This window comes from Ascaphus truei, chromosome 15, assembly GCF_040206685.1.
Source record: "Ascaphus truei isolate aAscTru1 chromosome 15, aAscTru1.hap1, whole genome shotgun sequence".
Lineage (NCBI taxonomy): Eukaryota > Metazoa > Chordata > Amphibia > Anura > Ascaphidae > Ascaphus > Ascaphus truei.
In genome coordinates, this window is record NC_134497.1 from 23,803,015 (window position 1) to 23,824,639 (window position 21,625).

Below are 21,625 nucleotides of genomic sequence, written 5' to 3' on the forward strand. Positions count from 1 at the left end.
ATGACACTCTTTCCCCCTCCCCTCAATATGACACTCTTTCCCCCTCCCCTCAATATGACACTCAATCCCCCTCCCATCAATATGACACTCTATCCCCCTCCCCTCAATATGACACTCTCTCCCCCTCCCCTCAATATGACACTCTCTCTCCCTCCCCTCAATATGACACTCTCTCTCCCTCCCCTCAATATGACACTCTCTCTCCCTCCCCTCAATTTGACACCCTCTCCCTCACCTCAATACGACACTCTCTCTCCCTCCCCTCAATATGCCACTCTCTCTCCCTCCCTCAATATGATACTCTCTCTCCCTCCCCTCAATATGACACTCTCTCCTTCCCCTCAATACGACACTCTCTCTCCCTCCCCTCAATATGACACTCATTCCCCCTCCCCTTAATATGACACTCTCTCCCCCTCCCTCAATATGACACTCTCTCCCCCTCCCCTCAATATGACACTCTCTCCCCCTCCCTTCAATATGACACTCTTTCCCCCTCCCCTCAATATGACACTCTCTCCCCCTCCCTTCAATATGACACTCTTTCCCCCTCCCCTCAATATGACACTCTCTCCCTCTCCCTCCAATATGACACTCCCTCCCCTCAATATGACACGCTCTCCCCCTCCCCTCAATATGACACTCTCTCCCCCTCCCCTCAATATGACACTCTTTCCCCCTCCCCTCAATATGACACTCTTTCCCCCTCCCCTCAATATCACACTCCCCACTCCCCTCAATATGACACATTCCCCCCTCCCCTCAATATGACACACTCTCCCCCTCCCCTCAATATGACACACTCTCCCCCTCCCCTCAATATGACATACTCTCCCCCTCCCCTCAATATGACACACTCTCCCCCTCCCCTCAATATGACACACTCTCCCCCTCCCCTCAATGTGACACTCTCTCTCCCTCCCCTCAATATGCCACTCTCTCTCCCTCCCCTCAATATGACACTCTCTCTCCCTCCCCTCAATATGACACTCTCTCCTTCCCCTCAATACGACACTCTCTCTCCCTCCCCTCAATATGACACTCATTCCCCCTCCCCTCAATATGACACTCTCTCCCCCTCCCTCAATATGACACTCTCTCCCCCTCCCCTCAATATGACACTCTCTCCCCCTCCCTTCAATATGACACTCTTTCCCCCTCCCCTCAATATGACACTCTCTCCCTCTCCCTCCAATATGACACTCCCTCCCCTCAATATGACACGCTCTCCCCCTCCCCTCAATATGACACTCTCTCCCCCTCCCCTCAATATGACACTCTCTCCCCCTCCCTTCAATATGACACTCTTTCCCCCTCCCCTCAATATGACACTCTCTCCCTCTCCCTCCAATATGACACTCCCTCCCCTCAATATGACACGCTCTCCCCCTCCCCTCAATATGACACTCTCTCCCCCTCCCCTCAATATGACACTCTTTCCCCCTCCCCTCAATATGACACTCTTTCCCCCTCCCCTCAATATCACACTCCCCACTCCCCTCAATATGACACATTCCCCCCTCCCCTCAATATGACACACTCTCCCCCTCCCCTCAATATGACACACTCTCCCCCTCCCCTCAATGTGACACTCTCTCTCCCTCCCCTCAATATGACACTCTCTCCCTCTCCCTCCAATATGACACTCCCTCCCCTCAATATGACACGCTCTCCCCCTCCCCTCAATATGACACTCTCTCCCCCTCCCCTCAATATGACACTCTTTCCCCCTCCCCTCAATATGACACTCTTTCCCCCTCCCCTCAATATCACACTCCCCACTCCCCTCAATATGACATACTCTCCCCCTCCCCTCAATATGACACACTCTCCCCCTCCCCTCAATATGACACACTCTCCCCCTCCCCTCAATGTGACACTCTCTCTCCCTCCCCTCAATATGCCACTCTCTCTCCCTCCCCTCAATATGACACTCTCTCTCCCTCCCCTCAATATGACACTCTCTCCTTCCCCTCAATACGACACTCTCTCTCCCTCCCCTCAATATGACACTCATTCCCCCTCCCCTCAATATGACACGCTCTCCCCCTCCCCTCAATATGACACACTCTCCCCCTCCCCTCAATGTGACACTCTCTCTCCCTCCCCTCAATATGCCACTCTCTCTCCCTCCCCTCAATATGACACTCTCTCTCCCTCCCCTCAATATGACACTCTCTCTCCCTCCCCTCAATTTGACACCCTCTCCCTCACCTCAATACGACACTCTCTTTCCCTCCCCTCAATATGCCACTATCTCTCCCTCCCCTCAATATGATACTCTCTCTCCCTCCCCTCAATATGACACTCTCTCCTTCCCCTCAATACGACACTCTCTCTCCCTCCCCTCAATATGACACTCATTCCCCCTCCCCTTAATATGACACTCTCTCCCCCTCCCTCAATATGACACTCTCTCCCCCTCCCCTCAATATGACACTCTCTCCCCCTCCCTTCAATATGACACTCTTTCCCCCTCCCCTCAATATGACACTCTCTCCCCCTCCCTTCAATATGACACTCTTTCCCCCTCCCCTCAATATGACACTCTCTCCCTCTCCCTCCAATATGACACTCCCTCCCCTCAATATGACACGCTCTCCCCCTCCCCTCAATATGACACTCTCTCCCCCTCCCCTCAATATGACACTCTTTCCCCCTCCCCTCAATATGACACTCTTTCCCCCTCCCCTCAATATCACACTCCCCACTCCCCTCAATATGACACATTCCCCCCTCCCCTCAATATGACACACTCTCCCCCTCCCCTCAATATGACACACTCTCCCCCTCCCCTCAATGTGACACTCTCTCTCCCTCCCCTCAATATGCCACTCTCTCTCCCTCCCCTCAATATGACACTCTCTCTCCCTCCCCTCAATATGACACTCTCTCCTTCCCCTCAATACGACACTCTCTCTCCCTCCCCTCAATATGACACTCATTCCCCCTCCCCTCAATATGACACTCTCTCCCCCTCCCTCAATATGACACTCTCTCCCCCTCCCCTCAATATGACACTCTCTCCCCCTCCCTTCAATATGACACTCTTTCCCCCTCCCCTCAATATGACACTCTCTCCCTCTCCCTCCAATATGACACTCCCTCCCCTCAATATGACACGCTCTCCCCCTCCCCTCAATATGACACTCTCTCCCCCTCCCCTCAATATGACACTCTCTCCCCCTCCCTTCAATATGACACTCTTTCCCCCTCCCCTCAATATGACACTCTCTCCCTCTCCCTCCAATATGACACTCCCTCCCCTCAATATGACACGCTCTCCCCCTCCCCTCAATATGACACTCTCTCCCCCTCCCCTCAATATGACACTCTTTCCCCCTCCCCTCAATATGACACTCTTTCCCCCTCCCCTCAATATCACACTCCCCACTCCCCTCAATATGACACATTCCCCCCTCCCCTCAATATGACACACTCTCCCCCTCCCCTCAATATGACACACTCTCCCCCTCCCCTCAATGTGACACTCTCTCTCCCTCCCCTCAATATGACACTCTCTCCCTCTCCCTCCAATATGACACTCCCTCCCCTCAATATGACACGCTCTCCCCCTCCCCTCAATATGACACTCTCTCCCCCTCCCCTCAATATGACACTCTTTCCCCCTCCCCTCAATATGACACTCTTTCCCCCTCCCCTCAATATCACACTCCCCACTCCCCTCAATATGACATACTCTCCCCCTCCCCTCAATATGACACACTCTCCCCCTCCCCTCAATATGACACACTCTCCCCCTCCCCTCAATGTGACACTCTCTCTCCCTCCCCTCAATATGCCACTCTCTCTCCCTCCCCTCAATATGACACTCTCTCTCCCTCCCCTCAATATGACACTCTCTCCTTCCCCTCAATACGACACTCTCTCTCCCTCCCCTCAATATGACACTCATTCCCCCTCCCCTCAATATGACACGCTCTCCCCCTCCCCTCAATATGACACACTCTCCCCCTCCCCTCAATGTGACACTCTCTCTCCCTCCCCTCAATATGCCACTCTCTCTCCCTCCCCTCAATATGACACTCTCTCTCCCTCCCCTCAATATGACACTCTCTCCTTCCCCTCAATACGACACTCTCTCTCCCTCCCCTCAATATGACACTCATTCCCCCTCCCCTCAATATGACACGCTCTCCCCCTCCCCTCAATATAACACTCTCTCCCCCTCCCCTCAATATGACACTCTTTCCCCCTCCCCTCAATATGACACTCTCTCCCCCTCCCCTCAATATGACACTCTCTCCCCCACCCCTCAATATGACACTCTTTCCCCCTCCCCTCAATATGACACTCTCTCCCCCTCCCCTAAATATGACACTCTCTCCCCCTCCCCTCAATATGACACACTCTCCCCCTCCCCTCAATATGACACTCTCTCCCCCTCCCCTCAATACGACACTCTCTCCCCCTCCCCTCAATACAACACTGTTTCCCCCTCCCCTCAATATGACACTCTCTCCCCCTCCCCTCAATATGACACTCTCTCCCCCTCTCCTCAATATGACACATTCTCCCCCTCCCCTCAATATGACACACTCTCCCCCTCCCCTCAATATGACACTCTCCCTCCCCTCAATATGACACTCTCTCTCACTCCCCTCAATATGACACTCTCCCTCCCCTCAATATGACACTCTCTCCCTCCCCTCAATACGACACTCTCTCTCCCTCCCCTCAATACGACACTCTCTCTCCCTCCCCTCAATTTGACACTCTCTCTCCCTCCCCTAAATATGACACTCTCTCCCTCCCCTCAATACGACACTCTCCCCCTCCCCTCAATATGATACTCTCTCCCCCTCCCCGCAATATGACACTCTTTCCCGCTCCCCTCAATATGACACTCTCTCCCCCTCCCCTCAATATGACACTCTCTCCCCCTCCCCTCAATATGACTCTCTCCCCCTCAACTCAATATGACACTCTCCCCCTACCCTCAATATGACAATCTCTCCCCTTCCCTTAAATATGACACGAGCTCCCCCTCCCCTCAATATGACACTCTCTCTCCCTCACCTCAATATGACACTCTATCCCCCTCCCCCAATATGACACTCTCTCCCCCTCCCCTCAATATGACACTCTTTCTCCCTCCCCTAAATATGAGACGCTCTCCCCCTCCCCTCAATATAACACTCTCTCCCCCTCCCCTCAATATGACACTCTTTCCCCCTCCCCTCAATATGACACTCTCTCCCCCTCCCCTCAATATGACACTCTCTCCCCCACCCCTCAATATGACACTTTTTCCCCCTCCCCTCAATATGACACTCTCTCCCCCTCCCCTAAATATGACACTCTCTCCCCCTCCCCTCAATATGACACACTCTCCCCCTCCCCTCAATATGACACTTTCTCTCCCTCCCCTCAATATGACACTCTCTCTCCCTCCTCTCAATATGACACTCTCTCTCCCTCCCCTCAATATGACACTCTCTCCCACCCCTCAATACGACACTCTCTCTCCCTCCCCTCAAAAAGACACTCTCTCTCCCTCCCCTCAATATGACACTCTCTCCCTCCCCTCAATACGACACTCTACCCCTCCTCTCAATATGACACTCTCCCCCTCAACTCAATATGACACTCTCCCCCTACCCTCAATATGACACTATCTCCCCCTCCCCTAAATATGACACGCGCTCCCCCTCCCCTCAATAGGACACTCTCTCCCCCTCCCCTCAATATGACACTCTTTCCCCCTCCCCTCAATATGACACTCTCTCCCCCTCCCTCCAATATTACACTCTCTCCCCTCAATGACACTCTCTCCCTCCCCTAAATATGACACGCTCTCCCCCTCCCCTCAATATGACACTCTCTCCCCCTCCCCTCAATATGACACTCTTTCCCCCTCCCCTCAATATGACACTCTCTCCCCCTCCCCTCAATATGACACTCTCTCCCCCACCCCTCAATATGACACTCTTTCCCCCTCCCTCAATATGACACCCTCTCCCCCTCCCCTCAATATGACACTCTCTCCCCCTCCCCTCAATATGACACGCGCTCCCCCTCCCCTCAATAGGACACTCTCTCCCCCTCCCCTCAATATGACACTCTTTCCCCCTCCCCTCAATATGACACTCTCTCCCCCTCCCTCCAATATGACACTCTCTCCCCTCAATATTACACTCTCTCCCTCCCCTAAATATGACACGCTCTCCCCCTCCCCTCAATATGACAGTCTCTCCCTCCCCTCAATATGACACTCTCTCCCTCCCCTCAATACGACACTCTCCCCCTCCCCTCCATATGACACTCTCCCCCTCCCCTCAATATGACACTCTCTCCCCCTCCCCTCAATATGACACTCTCCCCCTCCCGTCAATATGACACTCTCCCCCTCCCCTCAATATGACACTCTCTCCCCCTCCCATCAATATGACACTCTCTCCCCCTCCCCTCAATATTATGACACGTTCTCCCCCTCCCCTCAATATGACACTCTCTCTTCCTCCCCTCAATATGACACTTTCTCTCCCTCCCCTCAATATGACACTCTCTCCCCCACCCCTCAATATGAGACTCTTTCCCCCTCCCCTCAATATGACACTCTCTCCCCCTCCCCTCAATATGACACTCTCTCCCCCTCCCCTCAATATGACACTCTCTCCCCCTCCCCTCAATATGACACTCTCTCTCCCTCCCCTCAATATGACACTTTCTCTCCCTCCCCTCAATATGACACTCTCTCCCCCTCCCCTCAATATGACACTCTCTCCCCCACCCCTCAATATGACACTCTCTCCCCCTCCCCTCAATATGACACTCTCTCCCCCACCCCTCAATATGACACTCTTTCCCCCTCCCCTCAATATGACACTCTCTCCCCCTCCCCTCAATATGACACTCTCTCCCCCACCCCTCAATATGACACTCTTTCCCCCTCCCCTCAATATGACACCCTCTCCCCCTCCCCTCAATATGACACTCTCTCCCCCTCCCCTCAATATGACACGCGCTCCCCCACCCCTCAATATGACACTCTTTCCCCCTCCCCTCAATATGACACCCTCTCCCCCTCCCCTCAATATGACACTCTCTCCCCCTCCCCTCAATATGACACTCTCTCCCCCTCCCATCAATATGACACTCTCTCCCCCTCCCCTCAATATTATGACACGTTCTCCCCCTCCCCTCAATATGACACTCTCTCTTCCTCCCCTCAATATGACACTTTCTCTCCCTCCCCTCAATATGACACTCTCTCCCCCACCCCTCAATATGAGACTCTTTCCCCCTCCCCTCAATATGACACTCTCTCCCCCTCCCCTCAATATGACACTCTCTCCCCCTCCCCTCAATATGACACTCTTTCTCCCTCCCCTAAATATGACACGCTCTCCCCCTCCCCTCAATATAACACTCTCTCCCCCTCCCCTCAATATGACACTCTTTCCCCCTCCCCTCAATATGACACTCTCTCCCCCTCTCCTCAATATGACACTCTCTCCCCCACCCCTCAATATGACACTCTTTCCCCCTCCCCTCAATATGACACTCTCTCCCCCTCCCCTAAATATGACACTCTCTCCCCCTCCCCTCAATATGACACACTCTCCCCCTCCCCTCAATATGACACTTTCTCTCCCTCCCCTCAATATGACACTCTCTCTCCCTCCCCTCAATATGACACTCTCTCTCCCTCCCCTCAATATGACACTCTCTCCCACCCCTCAATACGACACTCTCTCTCCCTCCCCTCAAAAAGACACTCTCTCTCCCTCCCCTCAATATGACACTCTCTCCCTCCCCTCAATACGACACTCTACCCCTCCTCTCAATATGACACTCTCCCCCTCAACTCAATATGACACTCTCCCCCTACCCTCAATATGACACTATCTCCCCCTCCCCTAAATATGACACGCGCTCCCCCTCCCCTCAATAGGACACTCTCTCCCCCTCCCCTCAATATGACACTCTTTCCCCCTCCCCTCAATATGACACTCTCTCCCCCTCCCTCCAATATTACACTCTCTCCCCTCAATATGACACTCTCTCCCTCCCCTAAATATGACACGCTCTCCCCCTCCCCTCAATATGACACTCTCTCCCCCTCCCCTCAATATGACACTCTTTCCCCCTCCCCTCAATATGACACTCTCTCCCCCTCCCCTCAATATGACACTCTCTCCCCCACCCCTCAATATGACACTCTTTCCCCCTCCCCTCAATATGACACCCTCTCCCCCTCCCCTCAATATGACACTCTCTCCCCCTCCCCTCAATATGACACGCGCTCCCCCTCCCCTCAATAGGACACTCTCTCCCCCTCCCCTCAATATGACACTCTTTCCCCCTCCCCTCAATATGACACTCTCTCCCCCTCCCTCCAATATGACACTCTCTCCCCTCAATATGACACTCTCTCCCTCCCCTAAATATGACACGCTCTCCCCCTCCCCTCAATATGACAGTCTCTCCCTCCCCTCAATATGACACTCTCTCCCTCCCCTCAATACGACACTCTCCCCCTCCCCTCCATATGACACTCTACCCCTCCCCTCGATATGACACTCTCTCCCCCTCCCCTCAATATGACACTCTCCCCCTCCCGTCAATATGACACTCTCCACCACCCCTCAATATGACACTCTCTCCCCCTCCCATCAATATGACACTCTCTCCCCCTCCCCTCAATATTATGACACGTTCTCCCCCTCCCCTCAATATGACACTCTCTCTTCCTCCCCTCAATATGACACTTTCTCTCCCTCCCCTCAATATGACACTCTCTCCCCCACCCCTCAATATGAGACTCTTTCCCCCTCCCCTCAATATGACACTCTCTCCCCCTCCCCTCAATATGACACTCTCTCCCCCTCCCCTCAATATGACACTCTCTCCCCCTCCCCTCAATATGACACTCTCTCTCCCTCCCCTCAATATGACACTTTCTCTCCCTCCCCTCAATATGACACTCTCTCTCCCTCCCCTCAATATGACACTCTCTCCCTCCCCTCAATACGACACTCTCTCTCCCTCCCCTCAATACGAAACTCTCTCCCCCATCCCCTCAATTCGACACTCTTTCCCCCTCCCCTCAATATGACACTCTCTCCCCCTCCCCTCAATATGACACTCTCTCCCCCTCTCCTCAATATGACACACTCTCCCCCTCCCCTCAATATGACACACTCCCCCCTCCCCTCAATATGACACACTCCCCCCTCCCCTCAATATGACACACTCTCCCCCTCCCCTCAATATGACACACTCTCCCCCTCCCCTCAATATGACACACTCTCCCCCTCCCCTCAATATAACACACTCTCCCCCTCCCCTCAATATGACACACTCTCCCCCTCCCCTCAATGTGACACTCTCTCTCCCTCCCCTCAATATGACACTCTCTCCCCCTCCCTCAATATGACACTCTCTCCCCCTCCCCTCAATATGACACTCTCTCCCCCTCCCTTCAATATGACACTCTTTCCCCCTCCCCTCAATATGACACTCTCTCCCTCTCCCTCCAATATGACACTCCCTCCCCTCAATATGACACGCTCTCCCCCTCCCCTCAATATGACACTCTCTCCCCCTCCCCTCAATATGACACTCTTTCCCCCTCCCCTCAATATGACACTCTTTCCCCCTCCCCTCAATATGACACTCAATCCCCCTCCCATCAATATGACACTCTCTCCCCCTCCCCTCAATATGACACTCTCTCCCCCTCCCCTCAATATGACACTCTCTCTCCCTCCCCTCAATATGACACTCTCTCTCCCTCCCCTCAATATGACACTCTCTCTCCCTCCCCTCAATTTGACACCCTCTCCCTCACCTCAATACGACACTCTCTCTCCCTCCCCTCAATATGCCACTCTCTCTCCCTCCCCTCAATATGATACTCTTTCTCCCTCCCCTCAATATGACACTCTCTCCTTCCCCTCAATACGACACTCTCTCTCCCTCCCCTCAATATGACACTCATTCCCCCTCCCCTCAATATGACACTCTCTCCCCCTCCCTCAATATGACACTCTCTCCCCCTCCCCTCAATATGACACTCTCTCCCCCTCCCTTCAATATGACACTCTTTCCCCCTCCCCTCAATATGACACTCTCTCCCCCTCCCTTCAATATGACACTCTTTCCCCCTCCCCTCAATATGACACTCTCTCCCTCTCCCTCCAATATGACACTCCCTCCCCTCAATATGACACGCTCTCCCCCTCCCCTCAATATGACACTCTCTCCCCCTCCCCTCAATATGACACTCTTTCCCCCTCCCCTCAATATGACACTCTTTCCCCCTCCCCTCAATATCACACTCCCCACTCCCCTCAATATGACACATTCCCCCCTCCCCTCAATATGACACACTCTCCCCCTCCCCTCAATATGACACACTCTCCCCCTCCCCTCAATATGACATACTCTCCCCCTCCCCTCAATATGACACACTCTCCCCCTCCCCTCAATATGACACACTCTCCCCCTCCCCTCAATGTGACACTCTCTCTCCCTCCCCTCAATATGCCACTCTCTCTCCCTCCCCTCAATATGACACTCTCTCTCCCTCCCCTCAATATGACACTCTCTCCCCCACCCCTCAATATGACACTCTCTCCCCCTCCCCTCAATATGACACTCTCTCCCACACCCCTCAATATGACACTCTTTCCCCCTCCCCTCAATATGACACTCTCTCCCCCTCCCCTCAATATGACACTCTCTCCCCCACCCCTCAATATGACACTCTTTCCCCCTCCCCTCAATATGACACCCTCTCCCCCTCCCCTCAATATGACACTCTCTCAACCTCCCCTCAATATGACACGCGCTCCCCCACCCCTCAATATGACACTCTTTCCCCCTCCCCTCAATATGACACCCTCTCCCCCTCCCCTCAATATGACACTCTCTCCCCCTCCCCTCAATATGACACTCTCTCCCCCTCCCATCAATATGACACTCTCTCCCCCTCCCCTCAATATTATGACACGTTCTCCCCCTCCCCTCAATATGACACTCTCTCTTCCTCCCCTCAATATGACACTTTCTCTCCCTCCCCTCAATATGACACTCTCTCCCCCACCCCTCAATATGAGACTCTTTCCCCCTCCCCTCAATATGACACTCTCTCCCCCTCCCCTCAATATGACACTCTCTCCCCCTCCCCTCAATATGACACTCTTTCTCCCTCCCCTAAATATGACACGCTCTCCCCCTCCCCTCAATATAACACTCTCTCCCCCTCCCCTCAATATGACACTCTTTCCCCCTCCCCTCAATATGACACTCTCTCCCCCTCCCCTCAATATGACACTCTCTCCCCCACCCCTCAATATGACACTCTTTCCCCCTCCCCTCAATATGACACTCTCTCCCCCTCCCCTAAATATGACACTCTCTCCCCCTCCCCTCAATATGACACACTCTCCCCCTCCCCTCAATATGACACTTTCTCTCCCTCCCCTCAATATGACACTCTCTCTCCCTCCCCTCAATATGACACTCTCTCTCCCTCCCCTCAATATGACACTCTCTCCCACCCCTCAATACGACACTCTCTCTCCCTCCCCTCAAAAAGACACTCTCTCTCCCTCCCCTCAATATGACACTCTCTCCCTCCCCTCAATACGACACTCTACCCCTCCTCTCAATATGACACTCTCCCCCTCAACTCAATATGACACTCTCCCCCTACCCTCAATATGACACTATCTCACCCTCCCCTAAATATGACGCGCGCTCCCCCTCCCCTCAATAGGACACTCTCTCCCCCTCCCCTCAATATGACACTCTTTCCCCCTCCCCTCAATATGACACTCTCTCCCCCTCCCTCCAATATTACACTCTCTCCCCTCAATATGACACTCTCTCCCTCCCCTAAATATGACACGCTCTCCCCCTCCCCTCAATATGACACTCTCTCCCCCTCCCCTCAATATGACACTCTTTCCCCCTCCCCTCAATATGACACTCTCTCCCCCTCCCCTCAATATGACACTCTCTCCCCCACCCCTCAATATGACACTCTTTCCCCCTCCCCTCAATATGACACCCTCTCCCCCTCCCCTCAATGTGACACTCTCTCTCCCTCCCCTCAATATGACACTCTCTCCCCCTCCCTCAATATGACACTCTCTCCCCCTCCCCTCAATATGACACTCTCTCCCCCTCCCTTCAATATGACACTCTTTCCCCCTCCCCTCAATATGACACTCTCTCCCTCTCCCTCCAATATGACACTCCCTCCCCTCAATATGACACGCTCTCCCCCTCCCCTCAATATGACACTCTCTCCCCCTCCCCTCAATATGACACTCTTTCCCCCTCCCCTCAATATGACACTCTTTCCCCCTCCCCTCAATATGACACTCAATCCCCCTCCCATCAATATGACACTCTCTCCCCCTCCCCTCAATATGACACTCTCTCCCCCTCCCCTCAATATGACACTCTCTCTCCCTCCCCTCAATATGACACTCTCTCTCCCTCCCCTCAATATGACACTCTCTCTCCCTCCCCTCAATTTGACACCCTCTCCCTCACCTCAATACGACACTCTCTCTCCCTCCCCTCAATATGCCACTCTCTCTCCCTCCCCTCAATATGATACTCTTTCTCCCTCCCCTCAATATGACACTCTCTCCTTCCCCTCAATACGACACTCTCTCTCCCTCCCCTCAATATGACACTCATTCCCCCTCCCCTCAATATGACACTCTCTCCCCCTCCCTCAATATGACACTCTCTCCCCCTCCCCTCAATATGACACTCTCTCCCCCTCCCTTCAATATGACACTCTTTCCCCCTCCCCTCAATATGACACTCTCTCCCCCTCCCTTCAATATGACACTCTTTCCCCCTCCCCTCAATATGACACTCTCTCCCTCTCCCTCCAATATGACACTCCCTCCCCTCAATATGACACGCTCTCCCCCTCCCCTCAATATGACACTCTCTCCCCCTCCCCTCAATATGACACTCTTTCCCCCTCCCCTCAATATGACACTCTTTCCCCCTCCCCTCAATATCACACTCCCCACTCCCCTCAATATGACACATTCCCCCCTCCCCTCAATATGACACACTCTCCCCCTCCCCTCAATATGACACACTCTCCCCCTCCCCTCAATATGACATACTCTCCCCCTCCCCTCAATATGACACACTCTCCCCCTCCCCTCAATATGACACACTCTCCCCCTCCCCTCAATGTGACACTCTCTCTCCCTCCCCTCAATATGCCACTCTCTCTCCCTCCCCTCAATATGACACTCTCTCTCCCTCCCCTCAATATGACACTCTCTCCCCCACCCCTCAATATGACACTCTCTCCCCCTCCCCTCAATATGACACTCTCTCCCCCACCCCTCAATATGACACTCTTTCCCCCTCCCCTCAATATGACACTCTCTCCCCCTCCCCTCAATATGACACTCTCTCCCCCACCCCTCAATATGACACTCTTTCCCCCTCCCCTCAATATGACACCCTCTCCCCCTCCCCTCAATATGACACTCTCTCCCCCTCCCCTCAATATGACACGCGCTCCCCCTCCCCTCAATATGACACCCTCTCCCCCTCCCCTCAATATGACACTCTCTCCCCCTCCCCTCAATATGACACTCTCTCCCCCTCCCATCAATATGACACTCTCTCCCCCTCCCCTCAATATTATGACACGTTCTCCCCCTCCCCTCAATATGACACTCTCTCTTCCTCCCCTCAATATGACACTTTCTCTCCCTCCCCTCAATATGACACTCTCTCCCCCACCCCTCAATATGAGACTCTTTCCCCCTCCCCTCAATATGACACTCTCTCCCCCTCCCCTCAATATGACACTCTCTCCCCCTCCCCTCAATATGACACTCTTTCTCCCTCCCCTAAATATGACACGCTCTCCCCCTCCCCTCAATATAACACTCTCTCCCCCTCCCCTCAATATGACACTCTTTCCCCCTCCCCTCAATATGACACTCTCTCCCCCTCCCCTCAATATGACACTCTCTCCCCCACCCCTCAATATGACACTCTTTCCCCCTCCCCTCAATATGACACTCTCTCCCCCTCCCCTAAATATGACACTCTCTCCCCCTCCCCTCAATATGACACACTCTCCCCCTCCCCTCAATATGACACTTTCTCTCCCTCCCCTCAATATGACACTCTCTCTCCCTCCCCTCAATATGACACTCTCTCTCCCTCCCCTCAATATGACACTCTCTCCCACCCCTCAATACGACACTCTCTCTCCCTCCCCTCAAAAAGACACTCTCTCTCCCTCCCCTCAATATGACACTCTCTCCCTCCCCTCAATACGACACTCTACCCCTCCTCTCAATATGACACTCTCCCCCTCAACTCAATATGACACTCTCCCCCTACCCTCAATATGACACTATCTCCCCCTCCCCTAAATATGACGCGCGCTCCCCCTCCCCTCAATAGGACACTCTCTCCCCCTCCCCTCAATATGACACTCTTTCCCCCTCCCCTCAATATGACACTCTCTCCCCCTCCCTCCAATATTACACTCTCTCCCCTCAATATGACACTCTCTCCCTCCCCTAAATATGACACGCTCTCCCCCTCCCCTCAATATGACACTCTCTCCCCATCCCCTCAATATGACACTCTTTCCCCCTCCCCTCAATATGACACTCTCTCCACCTCCCCTCAATATGACACTCTCTCCCCCACCCCTCAATATGACACTCTTTCCCCCTCCCCTCAATATGACACCCTCTCCCCCTCCCCTCAATATGACACTCTCTCCCCCTCCCCTCAATATGACACGCGCTCCCCCTCCCCTCAATAGGACACTCTCTCCCCCTCCCCTCAATATGACACTCTTTCCCCCTCCCCTCAATATGACACTCTCTCCCCCTCCCTCCAATATGACACTCTCTCCCCTCAATATGACACTCTCTCCCTCCCCTAAATATGACACGCTCTCCCCCTCCCCTCAATATGACAGTCTCTCCCTCCCCTCAATATGACACTCTCTCCCTCCCCTCAATACGACACTCTCCCCCTCCCCTCCATATGACACTCTCCCCCTCCCCTCAATATGACACTCTCTCCCCCTCCCCTCAATATGACACTCTCCCCCTCCCGTCAATATGACACTCTCCACCTCCCCTCAATATGACACTCTCTCCCCCTCCCATCAATATGACACTCTCTCCCCCTCCCCTCAATATTATGACACGTTCTCCCCCTCCCCTCAATATGACACTCTCTCTTCCTCCCCTCAATATGACACTTTCTCTCCCTCCCCTCAATATGACACTCTCTCCCCCACCCCTCAATATGACACTCTCTCCCCCTCCCCTCAATATGACACTCTCTCCCCCTCCCCTCAATATGACACTCTCTCTCCCTCCCCTCAATATGACACTTTCTCTCCCTCCCCTCAATATGACACTCTCTCTCCCTCCCCTCAATATGACACTCTCTCCCCCTCCCCTCAATATGACACTCTTTCCCCCTCCCCTCAATATGACACTCTTTCCCCCTCCCCTCAATATCACACTCCCCACTCCCCTCAAAATGACACATTCCCCCCTCCCCTCAATATGACACACTCTCCCCCTCCCCTCAATATGACACACTCTCCCCCTCCCCTCAATATGACATACTCTCCCCCTCCCCTCAATATGACACACTCTCCCCCTCCCCTCAATATGACACACTCTCCCCCTCCCCTCAATGTGACACTCTCTCTCCCTCCCCTCAATATGCCACTCTCTCTCCCTCCCCTCAATATGACACTCTCTCTCCCTCCCCTCAATATGACACTCTCTCCCCCACCCCTCAATATGACACTCTCTCCCCCTCCCCTCAATATGACACTCTCTCCCCCACCCCTCAATATGACACTCTTTCCCCCTCCCCTCAATATGACACTCTCTCCCCCTCCCCTCAATATGACACTCTCTCCCCCACCCCTCAATATGACACTCTTTCCCCCTCCCCTCAATATGACACCCTCTCCCCCTCCCCTCAATATGACACTCTCTCCCCCTCCCCTCAATATGACACGCGCTCCCCCACCCCTCAATATGACACTATTTCCCCCTCCCCTCAATATGACACCCTCTCCCCCTCCCCTCAATATGACATTCTCTCCCCCTCCCCTCAAAATGACACTCTCTCCCCCTCCCATCAACATGACACTCTCTCCCCCTCCCCTCAATATTATGACACGTTCTCCCCCTCCCCTCAATATGACACTCTCTCTTCCTCCCCTCAATATGACACTTTCTCTCCCTCCCCTCAATATGACACTCTCTCCCCCACCCCTCAATATGAGACTCTTTCCCCCTCCCCTCAATATGACACTCTCTCCCCCTCCCCTCAATATGACACTCTCTCCCCCTCCCCTCAATATGACACTCTTTCTCCCTCCCCTAAATATGACACGCTCTCCCCCTCCCCTCAATATAACACTCTCTCCCCCTCCCCTCAATATGACACTCTTTCCCCCTCCCCTCAATATGACACTCTCTCCCCCTCCCCTCAATATGACACTCTCTCCCCCACCCCTCAATATGACACTCTTTCCCCCTCCCCTCAATATGACACTCTCTCCCCCTCCCCTAAATATGACACTCTCTCCCCCTCCCCTCAATATGACACACTCTCCCCCTCCCCTCAATATGACACTTTCTCTCCCTCCCCTCAATATGACACTCTCTCTCCCTCCCCTCAATATGACACTCTCTCTCCCTCCCCTCAATATGACACTCTCTCCCACCCCTCAATACGACACTCTCTCTCCCTCCCCTCAAAAAGACACTCTCTCTCCCTCCCCTCAATATGACACTCTCTCCCTCCCCTCAATACGACACTCTACCCCTCCTCTCAATATGACACTCTCCCCCTCAACTCAATATGACACTCTCCCCCTACCCTCAATATGACACTATCTCCCCCTCCCCTAAATATGACGCGCGCTCCCCCTCCCCTCAATAGGACACTCTCTCCCCCTCCCCTCAATATGACACTCTTTCCCCCTCCCCTCAATATGACACTCTCTCCCCCTCCCTCCAATATTACACTCTCTCCCCTCAATATGACACTCTCTCCCTCCCCTAAATATGACACGCTCTCCCCCTCCCCTCAATATGACACTCTCTCCCCCTCCCCTCAATATGACACTCTTTCCCCCTCCCCTCAATATGACACTCTCTCCCCCTCCCCTCAATATGACACTCTCTCCCCCACCCCTCAATATGACACTCTTTCCCCCTCCCCTCAATATGACACCCTCTCCCCCTCCCCTCAATATGACACTCTCTCTCCCTCCCCTCAATATGACACGCGCTCCCCCTCCCCTCAATAGGACACTCTCTCCCCCTCCCCTCAATATGACACTCTTTCCCCCTCCCCTCAATATGACACTCTCTCCCCCTCCCTCCAATATGACACTCTCTCCCCTCAATATGACACTCTCTCCCTCCCCTAAATATGACACGCTCTCCCCCTCCCCTCAATATGACAGTCTCTCCCTCCCCTCAATATGACACTCTCTCCCTCCCCTCAATACGACACTCTCCCCCTCCCCTCCATATGACACTCTCCCCCTCCCCTCAATATGACACTCTCTCCCCCTCCCCTCAATATGACACTCTCCCCCTCCCGTCAATATGACACTCTCCACCTCCCCTCAATATCACACTCTCTCCCCCTCCCATCAATATGACACTCTCTCCCCCTCCCCTCAATATTATGACACGTTCTCCCCCTCCCCTCAATATGACACTCTCTCTTCCTCCCCTCAATATGACACTTTCTCTCCCTCCCCTCAATATGACACTCTCTCCCCCACCCCTCAATATGACACTCTCTCCCCCTCCCCTCAATATGACACTCTCTCCCCCTCCCCTCAATATGACACTCTCTCTCCCTCCCCTCAATATGACACTTTCTCTCCCTCCCCTCAATATGACACTCTCTCTCCCTCCCCTCAATATGACACTCTCTCCCTCCCCTCAATACGACACTCTCTCTCCCTCCCCTCAATACGAAACTCTCTCCCCCATCCCCTCAATTCGACACTCTTTCCCCCTCCCCTCAATATGACACTCTCTCCCCCTCCCCTCAATATGACACTCTCTCCCCCTCTCCTCAATATGACACACTCTCCCCCTCCCCTCAATATGACACACTCCCCCCTCCCCTCAATATGACACACTCCCCCCTCCCCTCAATATGACACACTCTCCCCCTCCCCTCAATATGACACACTCTCCCCCTCCCCTCAATATGACACACTCTCCCCCTCCCCTCAATATAACACACTCTCCCCCTCCCCTCAATATGACACACTCTCCCCCTCCCCTCAATGTGACACTCTCTCTCCCTCCCCTCAATATGACACTCTCTCCCCCTCCCTCAATATGACACTCTCTCCCCCTCCCCTCAATATGACACTCTCTCCCCCTCCCTTCAATATGACACTCTTTCCCCCTCCCCTCAATATGACACTCTCTCCCTCTCCCTCCAATATGACACTCCCTCCCCTCAATATGACACGCTCTCCCCCTCCCCTCAATATGACACTCTCTCCCCCTCCCCTCAATATGACACTCTTTCCCCCTCCCCTCAATATGACACTCTTTCCCCCTCCCCTCAATATGACACTCAATCCCCCTCCCATCAATATGACACTCTCTCCCCCTCCCCTCAATATGACACTCTCTCCCCCTCCCCTCAATATGACACTCTCTCTCCCTCCCCTCAATATGACACTCTCTCTCCCTCCCCTCAATATGACACTCTCTCTCCCTCCCCTCAATTTGACACCCTCTCCCTCACCTCAATACGACACTCTCTCTCCCTCCCCTCAATATGCCACTCTCTCTCCCTCCCCTCAATATGATACTCTTTCTCCCTCCCCTCAATATGACACTCTCTCCCCCTCCCCTCAATATGACACTCTCTCCCCCTCCCCTCAATATGACACTCTCTCTCCCTCCCCTCAATATGACACTTTCTCTCCCTCCCCTCAATATGACACTCTCTCTCCCTCCCCTCAATATGACACTCTCTCCCTCCCCTCAATACGACACTCTCTCTCCCTCCCCTCAATACGACACTCTCCCCCTCCCCTCCATATGACACTCTCCCCCTCCCCTCAATATGACACTCTCTCCCCCTCCCCTCAATATGACACTCTCCCCCTCCCGTCAATATGACACTCTCCACCTCCCCTCAATATGACACTCTCTCCCCCTCCCATCAATATGACACTCTCTCCCCCTCCCCTCAATATTATGACACGTTCTCCCCCTCCCCTCAATATGACACTCTCTCTTCCTCCCCTCAATATGACACTTTCTCTCCCTCCCCTCAATATGACACTCTCTCCCCCACCCCTCAATATGAGACTCTTTCCCCCTCCCCTCAATATGACACTCTCTCCCCCTCCCCTCAATATGACACTCTCTCCCCCTCCCCTCAATATGACACTCTCTCCCCCTCCCCTCAATATGACACTCTCTCTCCCTCCCCTCAATATGACACTTTCTCTCCCTCCCCTCAATATGACACTCTCTCTCCCTCCCCTCAATATGACACTCTCTCCCTCCCCTCAATACGACACTCTCTCTCCCTCCCCTCAATACGAAACTCTCTCCCCCATCCCCTCAATTCGACACTCTTTCCCCCTCCCCTCAATATGACACTCTCTCCCCCTCCCTCAATATGACACTCTCTCCCCCTCCCCTCAATATGACACTCTCTCCCCCTCCCTTCAATATGACACTCTTTCCCCCTCCCCTCAATATGACACTCTCTCCCTCTCCCTCCAATATGACACTCCCTCCCCTCAATATGACACGCTCTCCCCCTCCCCTCAATATGACACTCTCTCCCCCTCCCCTCAATATGACACTCTTTCCCCCTCCCCTCAATATGACACTCTTTCCCCCTCCCCTCAATATGACACTCAATCCCCCTCCCATCAATATGACACTCTCTCCCCCTCCCCTCAATATGACACTCTCTCCCCCTCCCCTCAATATGACACTCTCTCTCCCTCCCCTCAATATGACACTCTCTCTCCCTCCCCTCAATATGACACTCTCTCTCCCTCCCCTCAATTTGACACCCTCTCCCTCACCTCAATACGACACTCTCTCTCCCTCCCCTCAATATGCCACTCTCTCTCCCTCCCCTCAATATGATACTCTTTCTCCCTCCCCTCAATATGACACTCTCTCCCCCCTCCCCTCAATATGACACTCTCTCCCCCTCCCCTCAATATGACACTCTCTCTCCCTCCCCTCAATATGACACTTTCTCTCCCTCCCCTCAATATGACACTCTCTCTCCCTCCCCTCAATATGACACTCTCTCCCTCCCCTCAATATGACACTCTCCCCCTCCCGTCAATATGACACTCTCCACCTCCCCTCAATATGACACTCTCTCCCCCTCCCATCAATATGACACTCTCTCCCCCTCCCCTCAATATTATGACACGTTCTCCCCCTCCCCTCAATATGACACTCTCTCTTCCTCCCCTCAATATGACACTTTCTCTCCCTCCCCTCAATATGACACTCTCTCCCCCACCCCTCAATATGAGACTCTTTCCCCCTCCCCTCAATATGACACTCTCTCCCCCTCCCCTCAATATGACACTCTCTCCCCCTCCCCTCAATATGACACTCTCTCCCCCTCCCCTCAATATGACACTCTCTCTCCCTCCCCTCAATATGACACTTTCTCTCCCTCCCCTCAATATGACACTCTCTCTCCCTCCCCTCAATATGACACTCTCTCCCTCCCCTCAATACGACACTCTCTCTCCCTCCCCTCAATACGAAACTCTCTCCCCCATCCCCTCAATTCGACACTCTTTCCCCCTCCCCTCAATTCGACACTCTTTCCCCCTCCCCTCAATATGACACTCTCTCCCCCTCCCCTCAATATGACACACTCTCCCCCTCCCCTCAATATGACACACTCCCCCCTCCCCTCAATATGACACACTCCCCCCTCCCCTCAATATGACACACTCTCCCCCTCCCCTCAATATGACACACTCTCCCCCTCCCCTCAATATGACACACTCTCCCCCTCCCCTCAATATAACACACTCTCCCCCTCCCCTCAATATGACACACTCTCCCCCTCCCCTCAATGTGACACTCTCTCTCCCTCCCCTCAATATGACACTCTCTCTCCCTCCCCTCAATATGACACTCTCTCCCCCTCCCTCAATATGACACTCTCTCCCCCTCCCCTCAATATGACACTCTCTCCCCCTCCCCTCAATATGACACACTCTCCCCCTCCCCTCAATATAACACACTCTCCCCCTCCCCTCAATATGACACACTCTCCCCCTCCCCTCAATGTGACACTCTCTCCCCCTCCCTCAATATGACACTCTCTCCCCCTCCCCTCAATATGACACACTCTCCCCCTCCCCTCAATATGACACACTCTCCCCCTCCCCTCAATATAACACACTCTCCCCCTCCCCTCAATATGACACACTCTCCCCCTCCCCTCAATGTGACACTCTCTCTCCCTCCCCTCAATATGACACTCTCTCCCCCTCCCTCAATATGACACTCTCTCCCCCTCCCCTCAATATGACACTCTCTCCCCCTCCCTT